This window comes from Cervus elaphus, chromosome 20 (genome assembly GCF_910594005.1).
Source record: "Cervus elaphus chromosome 20, mCerEla1.1, whole genome shotgun sequence".
NCBI lineage: Eukaryota > Metazoa > Chordata > Mammalia > Artiodactyla > Cervidae > Cervus > Cervus elaphus.
In genome coordinates, this window is record NC_057834.1 from 15,508,330 (window position 1) to 15,529,383 (window position 21,054).

Genomic DNA, 21,054 nt, shown 5'->3' on the forward strand with positions numbered 1-21,054 from the left:
GACGAGCCTGCATTGAAGTCACTGCAGGGATATCCGGCCTTATTTCGAGTCAGGGCATCGCGGTGTCCATTCCACTTGAGGCCGCAAACTCAGGGTCCCTCTCACATACCTAGAGCTGAGAGAAGCCTCCTCTTGAGGTGCTTGTGGTAAGGTGGTATTCCTCAGGAGTCGAAGCCAGGGACTAACCTCTCATCTCGAGTTGATTTTTGGTCCTCGGAGCTCTTTCGTGTTGCTACAGTGACCTCAGGATCCCTCTAGCCTTGAAACAGTGTTCTTGGGGTTTCTCTGGAGTGCCATGAAGGAAATCAAGGCTCCTTTCATGTGTGATGTGCAACACAGAATTGCTCTGCACGCAGTGCAGGGGAATCAGGCCTCATCTCGCGGCGAGGGGGAAGTCTCATGGTTTTTCTCGAGTTGCGGCGGGAACCTGGGGTATATTCTCGAGTTACGACGGGGATGGCCCTTCCACACACGTGTTTGTTCAGCCACGTCAGGACTCTTGCCTAGTTGCGAGACACAACTCGCGATTCTCCTCGAGGCTTGGCAAGGCAATTGGGACGCCTCTCCAGCTGAGGCGGGAGACCAAGGGTCCCTTTCCACGTGTCACAGGAATCCTGGGACTCCTATCAAGTTTCACGAGGAGTCAGGCATCGTCTCCTTTGGAGGCACTGATCTCCGCGTACCTCTGGAGTTTTCAAAGGATGTGAGGCCTCCGGTCGCGATGAGGTGGGGAACTAGGTCTTTCTCTGAGGTCTCCACAGGGGATTCAGACATCCTTTCGTCTTGGGAGATGCAAGACGAGCCTGCATTCAAGTCACTGCCGGGATATCCAGCCTTATTTCGCGTCAGGGCATCGCGGTGTCCATTCCACTTGAGGCCGCAAACTCAGGGTCCCTCTCACATACCTAGAGCTGAGAGAAGCCTCCTCTTGAGGTGCTTGTGGTAAGGTGGTATTCCTCTGGAGTCGAAGCCAGGGACTAACCTCTCATCTCGAGTTGATTTTTGGCCCACGGAGCTCTTTCGTGTTGCTACAGTGACCTCAGGATCCCTCTAGCCTTGAAACAGTGTTCTTGGGGTTTCTCTGGAGTGTCATCAAGGAAATCAAGGCTCCTTTCATGTGTGATGTGCAACACGGAATTGCTCTGCACGCAGTGCAGGGGAATCGGGCCTCATCTCGCGGCGAGGGGGAAGTCTCATGGTTTTTCTCGAGTTGCGGCGGGAACCTGGGGTATATTCTCGAGTTACGACGGGGATGGCCCTTCCACCCACGTGTTTCTTCAGTGACGTCAGGACTCCTGCCTAGTTGCGAGGGACAACTCTGGATTCTCCTCGAGGCTTGGCAGGGCAATTGGGACGCCTCTCCAGCTGAGGCGGGAGACCAAGGGTCCCTTTCCACATGCCACAGGAATCCTGGGACTCCTATCAAGTTTCACGAGGAGTCAGGCATCGTCTCCTTTGGAGGCACTGATCTCCGCGTACCTCTGGAGTTTTCAAAGAATGTGAGGCTATCGGTCGCCATGAGGTGGGGAACTAAGTCTTTCTCTGTGGTCTCCACAGGGGTTTCAGACATCCTTTCGTCCTGGGAGAGGCAAGACGAGCCTGCATTCCAGTCACTGCAGGGATATCCGGCCTTATTTCGAGTCAGGGCATCGCGGTGTCCATTCTACTTGAGGCCACAAACTCAGGGTCCCTCTCACATACCTAGAGCTGAGAGAAGCCTCCTCTTGAGGTGCTTGTGGTAAGGTGGTATTCCTCAGGAGTCGAAGCCAGGGACTAACCTCGCATCTCGTGTTGATTCTTGGTCCACGGAACTCTTTCGTGTTGCTACAGTGACCTCAGGATCCCTCTAGCCTTGAAACAGTGTTCTTGGGGTTTCTCTGGAGTGCCATCAAGGAAATCAAGGCTCTTTTCATGTGTGATGTGCAACACGGAATTGCTCTGCACGCAGTGCAGGGGAATCGGGCCTCATCTTGCGGCGAGGGGGAAGTCTCATGGTTTTTCTCGAGTTGCGGCGGGAACCTGGGGTATATTCTCGAGTTACGACGGGGATGGCCCTTCCACACACGTGTGTGTTCAGCCATGTCAGGACTCCTGCCTAGTTGCGAGGGACAACTCGGGATTCTCCTCGAGGCTTTGCAGGGCAATTGGGACGCCTCTCCAGCTGAGGCGGGAGACCAAGGGTCCCTTTCCACGTGCCACAGGAATCCTGGGTCTCCTATCAAGTTTCACGAGGAGTCAGGCATCGTCTCCTTTGGAGGCACTGATCTCCGCATACCTCTAGAGTTTTCAAAGGATTTGAGGCCTCCTGTCGCGATGAGGTGGGGAACTAGGTCTTTCTCTGTGGTCTCCACAGGGGATTCAGACACCCTTTCGTCTTGGGAGATGCAAGACGAGCCTGCATTCCAGTCACTGCAGGGATATCCGGCCTTATTTCGAGTCAGGGCATCGCGGTGTCCATTCCACTTGAGGCCGCAAACTCAGGGTCCCTCTCACATACCTAGAGCTGAGAGAAGCCTCCTCTTGAGGTGCTTGTGGTAAGGTGGTATTCCTCAGGAGTCGAAGCCAGGGACTAACCTCTCATCTCGTGTTGATTCTTGGTCCACGGAGCTCTTTCGTGTTGCTACAGTGACCTCAGTATCCCTCTAGCCTTGAAACAGTGTTCTTGGGGTTTCTCTGGAGTGCCATCAAGGAAATCAAGGCTCCTTTCATGTGTGATGTGCAACACGGAATTGCTCTGCACGCAGTGCAGGGGAATCGGGCCTCATCTCGCATCGAGGGGGAAGTCTCATGGTTTTTCTCGAGTTGCGGCGGGAACCTGGGGTATATTCTCGAGTTACGACGGGGATGGCCCTTCCACACACGTGTGTGTTCAGCCATGTCAGGACTCCTGCCTAGTTGCGAGGGACAACTCGGGATTCTCCTCGAGGTTTTGCAGGGCAATTGGGACGCCTCTCCAGCTGAGACGGGAGACCAAGGGTCCCTTTCCACGTGCCACAGGAATCCTGGGTCTCCTATCAAGTTTCAGGAGGAGTCAGGCATCGTCTCCTTTGGAGGCACTGATCTCCGCATACCTCTGGAGTTTTCAAAGGATTTGAGGCCTCCGGTCGCGATGAGGTGGGGAACTAGGTCTTTCTCTGTGGTCTCCACAGGGGATTCAGACATCCTTTCATCTTGGGAGATGCAAGACGAGCCTGCATTCAAGTCACTGCAGGGATATCTGGCCTTATTTCGAGTCAGGGCATCGCGGTGTCCATTCCACTTGAGGCCGCAAACTCAGGGTCCCTCTCACATACCTAGAGCTGAGAGAAGCCTCCTCTTGAGGTGCTTGTGGTAAGGTGGTATTCCTCTGGAGTCGAAGCCAGGGACTAACCTCTCATCTCGAGTTGATTTTTGGCCCACGGAGCTCTTTCGTGTTGCTACAGTGACCTCAGGATCCCTCTAGCCTTGAAACAGTGTTCTTGGGGTTTCTCTGGAGTGCCATCAAGGAAATCAAGGCTCCTTTCATGTGTGATGTGCAACACGGAATTGCTCTGCACGCAGTGCAGGGGAATTGGGCCTCATCTCGCGGCGAGGGGGAAGTCTCATGGTTTTTCTCGAGTTGCGGCGGGAACCTGGGGTATATTCTCGAGTTACGACGAGGATGGCCCTTCCACCCACGTGTTGCTTCAGCGACGTCAGGACTCCTGCCTAGTTGCGAGGGACAACTCTGGATTCTCCTCGAGGCTTGGCAGGGCAATTGGGACGCCTCTCCAGCTGAGGCGGGAGACCAAGTGTCCCTTTCCAAGTGCCACAGGAATCCTGGGACTCCTATCAAGTTTCACGAGGAGTCAGGCATCGTCTCCTTTGGAGGCACTGATCTCCGCGTACCTCTGGAGTTTTCAAAGGATGTGAGGCTATCGGTCGCGATGAGGTGGGGAACTAAGTCTTTCTCTGTGCTTTCCACAGGGGATTCAGACATCCTTTCGTCCTGGGAGATGCAAGCCGAGCCTGCATTGAAGTCACTGCAGGGATATCCGGCCTTATTTCGAGTCAGGGCATCGCGGTGTCCATTCCACTTGAGGCCGCAAACTCAGGGTCCCTCTCACATACCTAGAGGTGAGAGAAGCCTCCTCTTGAGGTGCTTGTGGTAAGGTGGTATTCCTCTGGAGACGAATCCAGGGACTAACCTCTCTTTTCGAGTTGATTTTTGGTCCACAGAGTTCTTTCGTGTTGCTACAGTGACCTCAGGATCCCTCTAGCCTTGAAACAGTGTTCTTGGGGTTTCTCTGGAGTGCCATCAAGGAAATCAAGGCTCCTTTCATGTGTGATGTGCAAGACGGAATTGCTCTGCACGCAGTACAGGGGAATCGGGCCTCATCTCGCATCGAGGGGGAAGTCTCATGGTTTTTCTCGAGTTGCGGCGGGGACCTGGGGTATATTCTCGAGTTACGACGGGGATGGCCCTTCCACACACGTGTGTGTTCAGCCATGTCTGGACTCCTGCCTAGTTGCGAGGGACAACTCGGGATTCTCCTCGAGGCTTTGCAGGGCAATTGGGACGCCTCTCCAGCTGAGACGGGAGACCAAGGGTCCCTTTCCACGTGCCACAGGAATCCTGGGTCTCCTATCAAGTTTCACGAGGAGTCAGGCATCGTCTCCTTTGGAGGCACTGATCTCCGCGTACCTCTGGAGTTTTCAAAGGATTTGAGGCCTCCTGTCGCGATGAGGTGGGGAACTAGGTCTTTCTCTGTGGTCTCCACAGGGGATTCAGACACCCTTTCGTCTTGGGAGATGCAAGACGAGCCTGCATTCCAGTCACTGCAGGGATATCCGGCCTTATTTCGAGTCAGGGCATCGCGGTGTCCATTCCACTTGAGGCCGCAAACTCAGGGTCCCTCTCACATACCTAGAGCTGAGAGAAGCCTCCTCTTGAGGTGCTTGTGGTAAGGTGGTATTCCTCAGGAGTCGAAGCCAGGGACTAACCTCTCATCTCGAGTTGATTTTTGGTCCTCGGAGCTCTTTCGTGTTGCTACAGTGACCTCAGGATCCCTCTAGCCTTGAAACAGTGTTCTTGGGGTTTCTCTGGAGTGCCATGAAGGAAATCAAGGCTCCTTTCATGTGTGATGTGCAACACAGAATTGCTCTGCACGCAGTGCAGGGGAATCAGGCCTCATCTCGCGGCGAGGGGGAAGTCTCATGGTTTTTCTCGAGTTGCGGCGGGAACCTGGGGTATATTCTCGAGTTACGACGGGGATGGCCCTTCCACACACGTGTTTGTTGAGCCACGTCAGGACTCTTGCCTAGTTGCGAGACACAACTCGCGATTCTCCTCGAGGCTTGGCAAGGCAAATGGGACACCTCTCCAGCTGAGGCGGGAGACCAAGGGTCCCTTTCCACGTGTCACAGGAATCCTGGGACTCCTATTAAGTTTCACGAGGAGTCAGGCATCGTCTCCTTTGGAGGCACTGATCTCCGCGTACCTCTGGAGTTTTCAAAGGATGTGAGGCCTCCGGTCGCGATGAGGTGGGGAACTAGGTCTTTCTCTGAGGTCTCCACAGGGGATTCAGACATCCTTTCGTCTTGGGAGATGCAAGACGAGCCTGCATTCAAGTCACTGCCGGAATATCCAGCCTTATTTCGCGTCAGGGCATCGCGGTGTCCATTCCACTTGAGGCCGCAAACTCAGGGTCCCTCTCACATACCTAGAGCTGAGAGAAGCCTCCTCTTGAGGTGCTTGTGGTAAGGTGGTATTCCTCAGGAGTCGAAGCCAGGGACTAACCTCTCATCTCCTGTTGATTCTTGGTCCACGGAGCTCTTTCGTGTTGCTACAGTGACCTCAGTATCCCTCTAGCCTTGAAACAGTGTTCTTGGGGTTTCTCTGGAGTGCCATCAAGGAAATCAAGGCTCCTTTCATGTGTGATGTGCAACACGGAATTGCTCTGCACGCAGTGCAGGGGAATCGGGCCTCATCTCGCATCGAGGGGGAAGTCTCATGGTTTTTCTCGAGTTGCGGCGGGAACCTGGGGTATATTCTCGAGTTACGACGGGGATGGCCCTTCCACACACGTGTGTGTTCAGCCATGTCAGGACTCCTGCCTAGTTGCGAGGGACAACTCGGGATTCTCCTCGAGGCTTTGCAGGGCAATTGGGACGCCTCTCCAGCTGAGACGGGAGACCAAGGGTCCCTTTCCACGTGCCACAGGAATCCTGGGTCTCCTATGAAGTTTCACGAGGAGTCAGGCATCTTCTCCTTTGTAGGCACTGATCTCCGCGTACCTCTGGAGTTTTCAAAGGATTTGAGGCCTCCTGTCGCGATGAGGTGGGGAACTAGGTCTTTCTCTGTGGTCTCCACAGGGGATTCAGACACCCTTTCGTCTTGGGAGATGCAAGACGAGCCTGCATTCCAGTCACTGCAGGGATATCCGGCCTTATTTCGAGTCAGGGCATCGCGGTGTCCATTCCACTTGAGGCCGCAAAATCAGGGTCCCTCTCACATACCTAGAGCTGAGAGAAGCCTCCTCTTGAGGTGCTTGTGGTAAGGTGGTATTCCTCTGGAGTCGAAGCCAGGGACTAACCTCTCATCTCGAGTTGATTTTTGGTCCACGGAGTTCTTTCGTGTTGCTACAGTGACCTCAGGATCCCTCTAGACTTGAAACAGTGTTCTTGGGGTTTCTCTGGAGTGCCATGAAGGAAATCAAGGCTCCTTTCATGTGTGATGTGCAACACAGAATTGCTCTGCACGCAGTGCAGGGGAATCGGGCCTCATCTCGCGGCGAGGGGGAAGTCTCATGGTTTTTCTCGAGTTGCGGTGGGAACCTGGGGTATATTCTCGAGTTACGACGGGGATGGCCCTTCCACACACGTGTTTGTTCAGCCACGTCAGGACTCTTGCCTAGTTGCGAGACACAACTCGGGATTCTCCTCGAGGCTTGGCAAGGCAATTGGGACGCCTCTCCAGCTGAGGCGGGAGACCAAGGGTCCCTTTCCACGTGCCACAGGAATCCTGGGACTCCTATCAAGTTTCACGAGGAGTCAGGCATCGTCTCCTTTGGAGGCACTGATCTCCGCGTACCTCTGGAGTTTTCAAAGGATGTGAGGCCTCCGGTCGCGATGAGGTGGGGAACTAGGTCTTTCTCTGTGGTCTCCACAGGGGATTCAGACATCTTTTCATCTTGGGAGATGCAAGACGAGCCTGCATTCAAGTCACTGCAGGGATATCCAGCCTTATTTCGTGTCAGGGCATCGCGGTGTCCATTCCACTTGAGGCCGCAAACTCAGGGTCCCTCTCACATACCTAGAGCTGAGAGAAGCCTCCTCTTGAGGTGCTTGTGGTAAGGTGGTATTCCTCTGGAGTCGAAGCCAGGGACTAACCTCTCATCTCGAGTTGGTTTTTGGCCCACGAAGCTCTTTCGTGTTGCTACAGTGACCTCAGGATTCCTCTAGCCTTGAAACAGTGTTCTTGGGGTTTCTCTGGAGTGCCATCAAGGAAATCAAGGCTCCTTTCATGTGTGATGTGCAACACGGAATTGCTCTGCACGCAGTGCAGGGGAATCGGGCCTCATCTCGCGGCGAGGGGGAAGTCTCATGGTTTTTCTCGAGTTGCGGCGGGAACCTGGGGTATATTCTCGAGTTACGACGGGGATGGCCCTTCCACCCACGTGTTTCTTCAGCGACGTCAGGACTCCTGCCTAGTTGCAAGGGACAACTCTGGATTCTCCTCGAGGCTTGGCAGGGCAATTGGGACGCCTCTCCAGCTGAGGCGGGAGACCAAGTGTCCCTTTCCAAGTGCCACAGGAATCCTGGGACTCCTATCAAGTTTCACGAGGAGTCAGGCATCGTCTCCTTTGGAGGCACTGATCTCCGCGTACCTCTGGAGTTTTCAAAGGATGTGAGGCTATCGGTCGCGATGAGGTGGGGAACTAAGTCTTTCTCTGTGCTTTCCACAGGGGATTCAGACATCCTTTCGTCCTGGGAGATGCAAGACGAGCCTGCATTGAAATCACTGCAGGGATATCCAGCCTTATTTCGAGTCAGGGCATCGCGGTGTCCATTCCACTTGAGGCCGCAAACTCAGGGTCCCTCTCACATACCAAGAGCTGAGAGAAGCCTCCTCTTGAGGTGCTTGTGGTAAGGTGGTATTCCTCAGGAGTCGAAGCCAGGGACTAACCTCTCATCTCGTGTTGATTCTTGGTCCACGGAGCTCTTTCGTGTTGCTACAGTGACCTCAGGATCCCTCTAGCCTTGAAACAGTGTTCTTGGGGTTTCTCTGGAGTGCCATCAAGGAAATCAAGGCTCCTTTCATGTGTGATGTGCAAGACGGAATTGCTCTGCACGCAGTGCAGGGGAATCGGGCCTCATCTCGCGGCGAGGGGGAAGTCTCATGGTTTTTCTCGAGTTGCGGCGGGAACCTGGGGTATATTCTCGAGTTACGACGGGGATGGCCCTTCCACCCACGTGTTTGTTCAGCCACGTCAGGACTCCTGCCTAGTTGCGAGGGACAACTCGGGATTCTCCTCGAGGCTTGGCAGGGCAATTGGAATGCCTCTCCATCTGAGGCGGGAGACCAAGGGTCCCTTTCCACGTGCCACAAGAATCCTGGGACTCCTATCAAGTTTCACGAGGAGTCAGGCATCGTCTCCTTTGGAGGCACTGATCTCCACGTACCTCTGGAGTTTTCAAAGGATTTGAGGCCTCCTGTCGCGATGAGGTGGGGAACTAGGTCTTTCTCTGTGGTCTCCACAGGGGATTCAGACACCCTTTCGTCTTGGGAGATGCAAGACGAGCCTGCATTCCAGTCACTGCAGGGATATCCGGCCTTATTTTGAGTCAGGGCATCGTGGTGTCCATTCCACTTGAGGCCGCAAACTCAGGGTCCCTCTCACATACCTAGAGCTGAGAGAAGCCTCCTCTTGAGGTGCTTGTGGTAAGGTGGTATTCCTCTGGAGTCGAAGCCAGGGACTACCCTCTCATCTCGAGTTGATTTTTGGTCCACGGAGCGCTTTCGTGTTGCTACAGTGACCTCAGGATCCCTCTAGCCTTGAAACAGTGTTCTTGGGGTTTCTCTGGAGTGCCATGAAGGAAATCAAGGCTCCTTTCATGTGTGATGTGCAACACAGAATTGCTCTGCACGCAGTGCAGGGGAATCGGGCCTCATCTCGCGGCGAGGGGGAAGTCTCATGGTTTTTCTCGAGTTGCGGCGGGAACCTGGGGTATATTCTCGAGTTACGACGGGGATGGCCCTTCCACCCACGTGTTTCTTCAGCCACGTCAGGACTCCTGCCTAGTTGCGAGGGACAACTCGGGATTCTCCTCGAAGCTTGGCAGGGCAATTGGGACGCCTCTCCAGCTGAGGCGGGAGACCAAGGGTCCCTTTCCACGTGCCACAAGAATCCTGGGACTCCTATCAAGTTTCACGAGGAGTCAGGCATCGTCTCCTTTGGAGGCACTGATCTCCGCGTACCTCTGGAGTTTTCAAAGGATGTAAGGCCTCCGGTCGCGATGAGGTGGGGAACTAAGTCTTTCTCTGTGCTTTCCACAGGGGATTCAGACATCCTTTCGTCCTGGGAGATGCAAGACGAGCCTGCATTCCAGTCACTGCAGGGATATCCGGCCTTATTTCGAGTCAGGGCATCGCGGTGTCCATTCCACTTGAGGCCGCAAACTCAGGGTCCCTCTCACATACATAGAGCTGAGAGAAGCCTCCTCTTGAGGTGCTTGTGGTAAGGTGGTATTCCTCTGGAGTCGAAGCCAGGGACTAACCTCTCATCTCGAGTTGATTTTTGGTCCACGGAGCTCTTTCGTGTTGCTACAGTGACCTCAGGATCCCTCTAGCCTTGAAACAGTGTTCTTGGGGTTTCTCTGGAGTGCCATGAAGGAAATCAAGGCTCCTTTCATGTGTGATGTGCAACACGGAATTGCTCTGCACGCAGTGCAGGGGAATCGGGCCTCATCTCGCGGCGAGGGGGAAGTCTCATGGTTTTTCTCGAGTTGCGGCGGGAACCTGGGGTATATTCTCGAGTTACGACGGGGATGGCCCTTCCACCCACGTGTTTGTTCAGCCACGTCAGGACTCTTGCCTAGTTGCGAGACACAACTCGGGTTTCTCCTCGAGGCTTGGCAAGGCAATTGGGACGCCTCTCCAGCTGAGGCGGGAGACCAAGTGTCCCTTTCCACGTGCCACAGGAATCCTGGGACTCCTATCAAGTTTCACGAGGAGTCAGGCATCGTCTCCTTTGGAGGCACTGATCTCCGCGTACCTCTGGAGTTTTCAAAGGATGTGAGGCCTCCGGTCGCGATGAGGTGGGGAACTAGGTCTTTCTCTGTGGTCTCCACAGGGGATTCAGACATCCTTTCGTCTTGGGAGATGCAAGACGAGCCTGCATTCAAGTCACTGCAGGGATATCCAGCCTTATTTCGCGTCAGGCCATCGCGGTGTACATTCCACTTGAGGCCGCAAACTCAGGGTCCCTCTCACATACCTAGAGCTGAGAGAAGCCTCCTCTTGAGGTGCTTGTGTTAAGGTGGTATTCCTCTGGAGTCGAAGCCAGGGACTAACCTCTCATCTCGAGTTGATTTTTGGCCCACGGAGCTCTTTCGTGTTGCTACGACCTCAGGATCCCTCTAGCCTTGAAACAGTGTTCTTGGGGTTTCTCTGGAGTGCCATCAAAGAAATCAAGGCTCCTTTCATGTGTGATGTGCAGCACGGAATTGCTCTGCACGCAGTGCAGGGGAATCGGGCCTCATCTCGCGGCGAGGGGGAAGTCTCATGGTTTTTCTCGAGTTGCGGCGGGAACCTGGGGTATATTCTCGAGTTACGACGGGGATGGCCCTTCCACCCACGTGTTTGTTCAGCCACGTCAGGACTCTTGCCTAGTTGCGAGACACAACTCGGGATTCTCCTCGAGGCTTGGCAAGGCAATTGGGAAGCCTCTCCAGCTGAGGCGGGAGACCAAGGGTCCCTTTCAACGTGTCACAGGAATCCTGGGACTCCTATCAAGTTTCACGAGGAGTCAGGCATCGTCTCCTTTGGAGGCACTGATCTCCGCGTACCTCTGGAGTTTTCAAAGGATGTGAGGCCTCCGGTCGCGATGAGGTGGGGAACTAGGTCTTTCTCTGAGGTCTCCACAGGGGATTCAGACATCCTTTCGTCTTGGGAGATGCAAGACGAGCCTGCATTCAAGTCACTGCCGGGATATCCAGCCTTATTTCGCGTCAGGGCATCGCGGTGTCCATTCCACTTGAGGCCGCAAACTCAGGGTCCCTCTCACATACCTAGAGCTGAGAGAAGCCTCCTCTTGAGGTGCTTGTGGTAAGGTGGTATTCCTCTGGAGTCGAAGCCAGGGACTAACCTCTCATCTCGAGTTGATTTTTGGCCCACGGAGCTCTTTCGTGTTGCTACAGTGACCTCAGGATCCCTCTAGCCTTGAAACAGTGTTCTTGGGGTTTCTCTGGAGTGTCATCAAGGAAATCAAGGCTCCTTTCATGTGTGATGTGCAACACGGAATTGCTCTGCACGCAGTGCAGGGGAATCGGGCCTCATCTCGCGGCGAGGGGGAAGTCTCATGGTTTTTCTCGAGTTGCGGCGGGAACCTGGGGTATATTCTCGAGTTACGACGGGGATGGCCCTTCCACCCACGTGTTTCTTCAGTGACGTCAGGACTCCTGCCTAGTTGCGAGGGACAACTCTGGATTCTCCTCGAGGCTTGGCAGGGCAATTGGGACGCCTCTCCAGCTGAGGCGGGAGACCAAGTGTCCCTTTCCACGTGCCACAGGAATCCTGGGACTCCTATCAAGTTTCACGAGGAGTCAGGCATCGTCTCCTTTGGAGGCACTGATCTCCGCGTACCTCTGGAGTTTTCAAAGGATGTGAGGCTATCGGTCGCGATGAGGTGGGGAACTAAGTCTTTCTCTGTGCTTTCCAAAGGGGATTCAGACATCCTTTCGTCCTGGGAGAGGCAAGATGAGCCTGCATTGAAGTCACTGCAGGGATATCCGGCCTTATTTCGAGTCAGGGCATCGCGGTGTCCATTCCACTTGAGGCCGCAAACTCAGGGTCCCTCTCACATACCTAGAGCTGAGAGAAGCCTCCTCTTGAGGTGCTTGTGGTAAGGTGGTATTCCTCAGGAGTCGAAGCCAGGGACTGACCTCTCATCTCGTGTTGATTCTTGGTCCACGGAGCTCTTTCTTGTTGCTACAGTGACCTCAGGATCCCTCTAGCCTTGAAACAGTGTTCTTGGGGTTTCTCTGGAGTGCCATCAAGGAAATCAAGGCTCCTTTCATGTGTGATGTGCAACACGGAATTGCTCTGCACGCAGTGCAGGGGAATCGGGCCTCATCTCGCAGCGAGGGGGAAGTCTCATGGTTTTTCTCGAGTTGCGGCGGGAACCTGGGGTATATTCTCGAGTTACGACGGGGATGGCCCTTCCACACACGTGTGTGTTCAACCATGTCAGGACTCCTGCCTAGTTGCGAGGGACAACTCGGGATTCTGCTCGAGGCTTTGCAGGGCAATTGGGACGCCTCTCCAGCTGAGACGGGAGACCAAGTGTCCCTTTCCACGTGCCACAGGAATCCTGGGTCTCCTATCAAGTTTCACGAGGAGTCAGGCATTGTCTCCTTTGGAGGCACTGATCTCCGCATACCTCTGGAGTTTTCAAAGGATTTGAGGCCTCCTGTCACGATGAGGTGGGGAACTAGGTCTTTCTCTGTGGTCTCCACAGGGGATTCAGACACCCTTTCGTCTTGGGAGATGCAAGACGAGCCTGCATTGAAGTCACTGCAGGGATATCCGGCCTTATTTCGAGTCAGGGCATCGCGGTGTCCATTCCACTTGAGGCCGCAAACTCAGGGTCCCTCTCACATACCTAGAGCTGAGAGAAGCCTCCTCTTGAGGTGCTTGTGGTAAGGTGGTATTCCTCAGGAGTCGAAGCCAGGGACTAACCTCTCATCTCGAGTTGATTTTTGGTCCTCGGAGCTCTTTCGTGTTGCTACAGTGACCTCAGGATCCCTCTAGCCTTGAAACAGTGTTCTTGGGGTTTCTCTGGAGTGCCATGAAGGAAATCAAGGCTCCTTTCATGTGTGATGTGCAACACAGAATTGCTCTGCACGCAGTGCAGGGGAATCAGGCCTCATCTCGCGGCGAGGGGGAAGTCTCATGGTTTTTCTCGAGTTGCGGCGGGAACCTGGGGTATATTCTCGAGTTACGACGGGGATGGCCCTTCCACACACGTGTTTGTTCAGCCACGTCAGGACTCTTGCCTAGTTGCGAGACACAACTCGCGATTCTCCTCGAGGCTTGGCAAGGCAATTGGGACGCCTCTCCAGCTGAGGCGGGAGACCAAGGGTCCCTTTCCACGTGTCACAGGAATCCTGGGACTCCTATCAAGTTTCACGAGGAGTCAGGCATCGTCTCCTTTGGAGGCACTGATCTCCGCGTACCTCTGGAGTTTTCAAAGGATGTGAGGCCTCCGGTCGCGATGAGGTGGGGAACTAGGTCTTTCTCTGAGGTCTCCACAGGGGATTCAGACATCCTTTCGTCTTGGGAGATGCAAGACGAGCCTGCATTCAAGTCACTGCCGGGATATCCAGCCTTATTTCGCGTCAGGGCATCGCGGTGTCCATTCCACTTGAGGCCGCAAACTCAGGGTCCCTCTCACATACCTAGAGCTGAGAGAAGCCTCCTCTTGAGGTGCTTGTGGTAAGGTGGTATTCCTCTGGAGTCGAAGCCAGGGACTAACCTCTCATCTCGAGTTGATTTTTGGCCCACGGAGCTCTTTCGTGTTGCTACAGTGACCTCAGGATCCCTCTAGCCTTGAAACAGTGTTCTTGGGGTTTCTCTGGAGTGTCATCAAGGAAATCAAGGCTCCTTTCATGTGTGATGTGCAACACGGAATTGCTCTGCACGCAGTGCAGGGGAATCGGGCCTCATCTCGCGGCGAGGGGGAAGTCTCATGGTTTTTCTCGAGTTGCGGCGGGAACCTGGGGTATATTCTCGAGTTACGACGGGGATGGCCCTTCCACCCACGTGTTTCTTCAGTGACGTCAGGACTCCTGCCTAGTTGCGAGGGACAACTCTGGATTCTCCTCGAGGCTTGGCAGGGCAATTGGGACGCCTCTCCAGCTGAGGCGGGAGACCAAGGGTCCCTTTCCACATGCCACAGGAATCCTGGGACTCCTATCAAGTTTCACGAGGAGTCAGGCATCGTCTCCTTTGGAGGCACTGATCTCCGCGTACCTCTGGAGTTTTCAAAGAATGTGAGGCTATCGGTCGCCATGAGGTGGGGAACTAAGTCTTTCTCTGTGGTCTCCACAGGGGTTTCAGACATCCTTTCGTCCTGGGAGAGGCAAGACGAGCCTGCATTCCAGTCACTGCAGGGATATCCGGCCTTATTTCGAGTCAGGGCATCGCGGTGTCCATTCTACTTGAGGCCACAAACTCAGGGTCCCTCTCACATACCTAGAGCTGAGAGAAGCCTCCTCTTGAGGTGCTTGTGGTAAGGTGGTATTCCTCAGGAGTCGAAGCCAGGGACTAACCTCGCATCTCGTGTTGATTCTTGGTCCACGGAACTCTTTCGTGTTGCTACAGTGACCTCAGGATCCCTCTAGCCTTGAAACAGTGTTCTTGGGGTTTCTCTGGAGTGCCATCAAGGAAATCAAGGCTCTTTTCATGTGTGATGTGCAACACGGAATTGCTCTGCACGCAGTGCAGGGGAATCGGGCCTCATCTTGCGGCGAGGGGGAAGTCTCATGGTTTTTCTCGAGTTGCGGCGGGAACCTGGGGTATATTCTCGAGTTACGACGGGGATGGCCCTTCCACACACGTGTGTGTTCAGCCATGTCAGGACTCCTGCCTAGTTGCGAGGGACAACTCGGGATTCTCCTCGAGGCTTTGCAGGGCAATTGGGACGCCTCTCCAGCTGAGGCGGGAGACCAAGGGTCCCTTTCCACGTGCCACAGGAATCCTGGGTCTCCTATCAAGTTTCACGAGGAGTCAGGCATCGTCTCCTTTGGAGGCACTGATCTCCGCATACCTCTAGAGTTTTCAAAGGATTTGAGGCCTCCTGTCGCGATGAGGTGGGGAACTAGGTCTTTCTCTGTGGTCTCCACAGGGGATTCAGACACCCTTTCGTCTTGGGAGATGCAAGACGAGCCTGCATTCCAGTCACTGCAGGGATATCCGGCCTTATTTCGAGTCAGGGCATCGCGGTGTCCATTCCACTTGAGGCCGCAAACTCAGGGTCCCTCTCACATACCTAGAGCTGAGAGAAGCCTCCTCTTGAGGTGCTTGTGGTAAGGTGGTATTCCTCAGGAGTCGAAGCCAGGGACTAACCTCTCATCTCGTGTTGATTCTTGGTCCACGGAGCTCTTTCGTGTTGCTACAGTGACCTCAGTATCCCTCTAGCCTTGAAACAGTGTTCTTGGGGTTTCTCTGGAGTGCCATCAAGGAAATCAAGGCTCCTTTCATGTGTGATGTGCAACACGGAATTGCTCTGCACGCAGTGCAGGGGAATCGGGCCTCATCTCGCATCGAGGGGGAAGTCTCATGGTTTTTCTCGAGTTGCGGCGGGAACCTGGGGTATATTCTCGAGTTACGACGGGGATGGCCCTTCCACACACGTGTGTGTTCAGCCATGTCAGGACTCCTGCCTAGTTGCGAGGGACAACTCGGGATTCTCCTCGAGGTTTTGCAGGGCAATTGGGACGCCTCTCCAGCTGAGACGGGAGACCAAGGGTCCCTTTCCACGTGCCACAGGAATCCTGGGTCTCCTATCAAGTTTCAGGAGGAGTCAGGCATCGTCTCCTTTGGAGGCACTGATCTCCGCATACCTCTGGAGTTTTCAAAGGATTTGAGGCCTCCGGTCGCGATGAGGTGGGGAACTAGGTCTTTCTCTGTGGTCTCCACAGGGGATTCAGACATCCTTTCATCTTGGGAGATGCAAGACGAGCCTGCATTCAAGTCACTGCAGGGATATCTGGCCTTATTTCGAGTCAGGGCATCGCGGTGTCCATTCCACTTGAGGCCGCAAACTCAGGGTCCCTCTCACATACCTAGAGCTGAGAGAAGCCTCCTCTTGAGGTGCTTGTGGTAAGGTGGTATTCCTCTGGAGTCGAAGCCAGGGACTAACCTCTCATCTCGAGTTGATTTTTGGCCCACGGAGCTCTTTCGTGTTGCTACAGTGACCTCAGGATCCCTCTAGCCTTGAAACAGTGTTCTTGGGGTTTCTCTGGAGTGCCATCAAGGAAATCAAGGCTCCTTTCATGTGTGATGTGCAACACGGAATTGCTCTGCACGCAGTGCAGGGGAATTGGGCCTCATCTCGCGGCGAGGGGGAAGTCTCATGGTTTTTCTCGAGTTGCGGCGGGAACCTGGGGTATATTCTCGAGTTACGACGAGGATGGCCCTTCCACCCACGTGTTGCTTCAGCGACGTCAGGACTCCTGCCTAGTTGCGAGGGACAACTCTGGATTCTCCTCGAGGCTTGGCAGGGCAATTGGGACGCCTCTCCAGCTGAGGCGGGAGACCAAGTGTCCCTTTCCAAGTGCCACAGGAATCCTGGGACTCCTATCAAGTTTCACGAGGAGTCAGGCATCGTCTCCTTTGGAGGCACTGATCTCCGCGTACCTCTGGAGTTTTCAAAGGATGTGAGGCTATCGGTCGCGATGAGGTGGGGAACTAAGTCTTTCTCTGTGCTTTCCACAGGGGATTCAGACATCCTTTCGTCCTGGGAGATGCAAGCCGAGCCTGCATTGAAGTCACTGCAGGGATATCCGGCCTTATTTCGAGTCAGGGCATCGCGGTGTCCATTCCACTTGAGGCCGCAAACTCAGGGTCCCTCTCACATACCTAGAGGTGAGAGAAGCCTCCTCTTGAGGTGCTTGTGGTAAGGTGGTATTCCTCTGGAGACGAATCCAGGGACTAACCTCTCTTTTCGAGTTGATTTTTGGTCCACAGAGTTCTTTCGTGTTGCTACAGTGACCTCAGGATCCCTCTAGCCTTGAAACAGTGTTCTTGGGGTTTCTCTGGAGTGCCATCAAGGAAATCAAGGCTCCTTTCATGTGTGATGTGCAAGACGGAATTGCTCTGCACGCAGTACAGGGGAATCGGGCCTCATCTCGCATCGAGGGGGAAGTCTCATGGTTTTTCTCGAGTTGCGGCGGGGACCTGGGGTATATTCTCGAGTTACGACGGGGATGGCCCTTCCACACACGTGTGTGTTCAGCCATGTCTGGACTCCTGCCTAGTTGCGAGGGACAACTCGGGATTCTCCTCGAGGCTTTGCAGGGCAATTGGGACGCCTCTCCAGCTGAGACGGGAGACCAAGGGTCCCTTTCCACGTGCCACAGGAATCCTGGGTCTCCTATCAAGTTTCACGAGGAGTCAGGCATCGTCTCCTTTGGAGGCACTGATCTCCGCGTACCTCTGGAGTTTTCAAAGGATTTGAGGCCTCCTGTCGCGATGAGGTGGGGAACTAGGTCTTTCTCTGTGGTCTCCACAGGGGATTCAGACACCCTTTCGTCTTGGGAGATGCAAGACGAGCCTGCATTCCAGTCACTGCAGGGATATCCGGCCTTATTTCGAGTCAGGGCATCGCGGTGTCCATTCCACTTGAGGCCGCAAACTCAGGGTCCCTCTCACATACCTAGAGCTGAGAGAAGCCTCCTCTTGAGGTGCTTGTGGTAAGGTGGTATTCCTCAGGAGTCGAAGCCAGGGACTAACCTCTCATCTCGAGTTGATTTTTGGTCCTCGGAGCTCTTTCGTGTTGCTACAGTGACCTCAGGATCCCTCTAGCCTTGAAACAGTGTTCTTGGGGTTTCTCTGGAGTGCCATGAAGGAAATCAAGGCTCCTTTCATGTGTGATGTGCAACACAGAATTGCTCTGCACGCAGTGCAGGGGAATCGGGCCTCATCTCGCGGCGAGGGGGAAGTCTCATGGTTTTTCTCGAGTTGCGGCGGGAACCTGGGGTATATTCTCGAGTTACGACGGGGATGGCCCTTCCACACACGTGTTTGTTGAGCCACGTCAGGACTCTTGCCTAGTTGCGAGACACAACTCGCGATTCTCCTCGAGGCTTGGCAAGGCAAATGGGACACCTCTCCAGCTGAGGCGGGAGACCAAGGGTCCCTTTCCACGTGTCACAGGAATCCTGGGACTCCTATTAAGTTTCACGAGGAGTCAGGCATCGTCTCCTTTGGAGGCACTGATCTCCGCGTACCTCTGGAGTTTTCAAAGGATGTGAGGCCTCCGGTCGCGATGAGGTGGGGAACTAGGTCTTTCTCTGAGGTCTCCACAGGGGATTCAGACATCCTTTCGTCTTGGGAGATGCAAGACGAGCCTGCATTCAAGTCACTGCCGGAATATCCAGCCTTATTTCGCGTCAGGGCATCGCGGTGTCCATTCCACTTGAGGCCGCAAACTCAGGGTCCCTCTCACATACCTAGAGCTGAGAGAAGCCTCCTCTTGAGGTGCTTGTGGTAAGGTGGTATTCCTCAGGAGTCGAAGCCAGGGACTAACCTCTCATCTCCTGTTGATTCTTGGTCCACGGAGCTCTTTCGTGTTGCTACAGTGACCTCAGTATCCCTCTAGCCTTGAAACAGTGTTCTTGGGGTTTCTCTGGAGTGCCATCAAGGAAATCAAGGCTCCTTTCATGTGTGATGTGCAACACGGAATTGCTCTGCACGCAGTGCAGGGGAATCGGGCCTCATCTCGCATCGAGGGGGAAGTCTCATGGTTTTTCTCGAGTTGCGGCGGGAACCTGGGGTATATTCTCGAGTTACGACGGGGATGGCCCTTCCACACACGTGTGTGTTCAGCCATGTCAGGACTCCTGCCTAGTTGCGAGGGACAACTCGGGATTCTCCTCGAGGCTTTGCAGGGCAATTGGGACGCCTCTCCAGCTGAGACGGGAGACCAAGGGTCCCTTTCCACGTGCCACAGGAATCCTGGGTCTCCTATGAAGTTTCACGAGGAGTCAGGCATCTTCTCCTTTGTAGGCACTGATCTCCGCGTACCTCTGGAGTTTTCAAAGGATTTGAGGCCTCCTGTCGCGATGAGGTGGGTAACTAGGTCTTTCTCTGTGGTCTCCACAGGGGATTCAGACACCCTTTCGTCTTGGGAGATGCAAGACGAGCCTGCATTCCAGTCACTGCAGGGATATCCGGCCTTATTTCGAGTCAGGGCATCGCGGTGTCCATTCCACTTGAGGCCGCAAAATCAGGGTCCCTCTCACATACCTAGAGCTGAGAGAAGCCTCCTCTTGAGGTGCTTGTGGTAAGGTGGTATTCCTCTGGAGTCGAAGCCAGGGACTAACCTCTCATCTCGAGTTGATTTTTGGTCCACGGAGTTCTTTCGTGTTGCTACAGTGACCTCAGGATCCCTCTAGACTTGAAACAGTGTTCTTGGGGTTTCTCTGGAGTGCCATGAAGGAAATCAAGGCTCCTTTCATGTGTGATGTGCAACACAGAATTGCTCTGCACGCAGTGCAGGGGAATCGGGCCTCATCTCGCGGCGAGGGGGAAGTCTCATGGTTTTTCTCGAGTTGCGGTGGGAACCTGGGGTATATTCTCGAGTTACGACGGGGATGGCCCTTCCACACACGTGTTTGTTCAGCCACGTCAGGACTCTTGCCTAGTTGCGAGACACAACTCGGGATTCTCCTCGAGGCTTGGCAAGGCAATTGGGACGCCTCTCCAGCTGAGGCGGGAGACCAAGGGTCCCTTTCCACGTGCCACAGGAATCCTGGGACTCCTATCAAGTTTCACGAGGAGTCAGGCATCGTCTCCTTTGGAGGCACTGATCTCCGCGTACCTCTGGAGTTTTCAAAGGATGTGAGGCCTCCGGTCGCGATGAGGTGGGGAACTAGGTCTTTCTCTGTGGTCTCCACAGGGGATTCAGACATCTTTTCATCTTGGGAGATGCAAGACGAGCCTGCATTCAAGTCACTGCAGGGATATCCAGCCTTATTTCGTGTCAGGGCATCGCGGTGTCCATTCCACTTGAGGCCGCAAACTCAGGGTCCCTCTCACATACCTAGAGCTGAGAGAAGCCTCCTCTTGAGGTGCTTGTGGTAAGGTGGTATTCCTCTGGAGTCGAAGCCAGGGACTAACCTCTCATCTCGAGTTGGTTTTTGGCCCACGAAGCTCTTTCGTGTTGCTACAGTGACCTCAGGATTCCTCTAGCCTTGAAACAGTGTTCTTGGGGTTTCTCTGGAGTGCCATCAAGGAAATCAAGGCTCCTTTCATGTGTGATGTGCAACACGGAATTGCTCTGCACGCAGTGCAGGGGAATCGGGCCTCATCTCGCGGCGAGGGGGAAGTCTCATGGTTTTTCTCGAGTTGCGGCGGGAACCTGGGGTATATTCTCGAGTTACGACGGGGATGGCCCTTCCACCCACGTGTTTCTTCAGCGACGTCAGGACTCCTGCCTAGTTGCAAGGGACAACTCTGGATTCTCCTCGAGGCTTGGCAGGGCAATTGGGACGCCTCTCCAGCTGAGGCGGGAGACCAAGTGTCCCTTTCCAAGTGCCACAGGAATCCTGGGACTCCTATCAAGTTTCACGAGGAGTCAGGCATCGTCTCCTTTGGAGGCACTGATCTCCGCGTACCTCTGGAGTTTTCAAAGGATGTGAGGCTATCGGTCGCGATGAGGTGGGGAACTAAGTCTTTCTCTGTGCTTTCCACAGGGGATTCAGACATCCTTTCGTCCTGGGAGATGCAAGACGAGCCTGCATTGAAATCACTGCAGGGATATCCAGCCTTATTTCGAGTCAGGGCATCGCGGTGTCCATTCCACTTGAGGCCGCAAACTCAGGGTCCCTCTCACATACCAAGAGCTGAGAGAAGCCTCCTCTTGAGGTGCTTGTGGTAAGGTGGTATTCCTCAGGAGTCGAAGCCAGGGACTAACCTCTCATCTCGTGTTGATTCTTGGTCCACGGAGCTCTTTCGTGTTGCTACAGTGACCTCAGGATCCCTCTAGCCTTGAAACAGTGTTCTTGGGGTTTCTCTGGAGTGCCATCAAGGAAATCAAGGCTCCTTTCATGTGTGATGTGCAAGACGGAATTGCTCTGCACGCAGTGCAG